The sequence below is a fragment of the Syngnathus leptorhynchus genome, unplaced genomic scaffold, assembly GCF_054491065.1.
Source record: "Syngnathus leptorhynchus isolate UIUO unplaced genomic scaffold, UIUO_Slep HiC_scaffold_826, whole genome shotgun sequence".
In the NCBI taxonomy this organism is placed as follows: domain Eukaryota; kingdom Metazoa; phylum Chordata; class Actinopteri; order Syngnathiformes; family Syngnathidae; genus Syngnathus; species Syngnathus leptorhynchus.
The window spans coordinates 15,001-17,123 of NW_028232659.1; positions in this window are offsets into that span (position 1 = coordinate 15,001).

A 2,123-nucleotide genomic window follows, 5' to 3' on the forward strand; every position below is an offset into this window, starting at 1 on the left:
CGAAGGCGGGTGCCGAGTTCACTGGCCCCAAGCGACAACCGGTCACCGAGGCACCCGCCGAAGGCGGGTGCCGAGTTCACTGGCCCCAAGCGACAGCGGTCACCGAGGCACCCGCCTCCGGCGGGTGCCGAGTTCACCGGCCCCGAGCACCAGCGGTCAGCCACGGAGGGTGCTGGATCATCCATACTTCCATAGCTCCAGAGCTCCATAGCCCCGGAGCTCCATAGCCCCGGAGCTCCATAGCCCCGGAGCTCCAGAGCTCCATAGCCCCGGAGCTCCATAGCCCCGGAGCTCCATAGCCCCGGAGCTCCATAGCCCCGGAGCTCCATAGCCCCAGAGCTCCATACTTCCATAGCCCCAGAGCTCCATAGCTCCATACTTCCATAGCTCCAGCCGCGGAGGGTGCTGGCTGGTGGCTCCATAGCTCCATACTTCCATACTTGCAGCCACGGAGTTGGCTAAAATTGCACTAAGTGCGAAAGCCCATTCATTTACAACGGCGTGTCCGCCAGGCGGCGACATTTCCCCGTTACCGGTGGCTGCGCGGCGGGTGAGTGACAGAGCTTATCCGAGCGGCTGGAACTCTGCGCCGGCGTGGTCGAGCGTGAGGCCCCGGCCCTTTGGCTGCCTGGTACCTAAAACACTTCCATTGATCCAGCCACGGAGGGTGCTGGCTGGTGGCTCCATAGCTCCATAGCTCCATACCTCCAGAGCTCCAGAGCTCCATAGCACCAGAGCTCCATAGCTCCATAGCACCAGAGCTCCATAGCTCCATAGCACCAGAGCTCCATAGCTCCATAGCACCAGAGCTCCATAGCTCCATAGCACCAGAGCTCCATAGCTCCATAGCACCAGAGCTCCATAGCTCCATAGCACCAGAGCTCCATAGCTCCATAGCTCCAGCCTGGGTGGCTGGTGGCTCCATAGCTCCATACTTCCATAGCTCCAGTCAGAGAGTGTGCTAAAATTGCACTAAGTGCGAAAGCCCATTCATTTACAACGGCGTGTCCACAAGGCGGCGACATTTCCCCGTTACCGGTGGCTGCGCGGCGGGTGAGTGACAGAGCTTATCCGAGCGGCTGGAACTCTGCGCCGGCGTGGTCGAGCGTGAGGCCTCGGCCCTTTGGCTGCCTGGTACCTAAAACACTTCCATTGATCCAGCCACGGAGGGTGCTGGCTGGTGGCTCCATAGCTCCATAGCTCCATACCTCCAGAGCTCCAGAGCTCCATAGCACCAGAGCTCCATAGCTCCATAGCACCAGAGCTCCATAGCACCAGAGCTCCATAGCACCAGAGCTCCATAGCTCCATAGCACCAGAGCTCCATAGCTCCATAGCACCAGAGCTCCATAGCTCCATAGCACCAGAGCTCCATAGCTCCATAGCTCCATAGCACCAGAGCTCCATAGCTCCATAGCACCAGAGCTCCATAGCTCCATAGCACCAGAGCTCCATAGCTCCATAGCACCAGAGCTCCATAGCTCCATAGCACCAGAGCTCCATAGCTCCATAGCACCAGAGCTCCATAGCTCCATAGCACCAGAGCTCCATAGCTCCATAGCACCAGAGCTCCATAGCTCCATAGCACCAGAGCTCCATAGCTCCATAGCACCAGAGCTCCATAGCTCCATAGCTCCAGGGCTCCATAGCTCCAGGGCTCCATAGCTCCATAGCTCCAGGGCTCCATAGCTCCAGGGCTCCAGGGCTCCATAGCTCCATACCTCCAGAGCTCCATAGCTCCATACTTCCAGAGCTCCATAGCTCCATAGCTCCATACTTCCATAGCTCCAGCCGCGGAGGGTGCTGGCTGGTGGCTCCATAGCTCCATACTTCCATACTTGCAGCCACGGAGTTGGCTAAAATTGCACTAAGTGCGAAAGCCCATTCATTTACAACGGCGTGTCCGCCAGGCGGCGACATTTCCCCGTTACCGGTGGCTGCGCGGCGGGTGAGTGACAGAGCTTATCCGAGCGGCTGGAACTCTGCGCCGGCGTGGTCGAGCGTGAGGCCCCGGCCCTTTGGCTGCCTGGTACCTAAAACACTTCCATTGATCCAGCCACGGAGGGTGCTGGCTGGTGGCTCCATAGCTCCATAGCTCCATAGCACCAGAGCTCCATAGCTCCA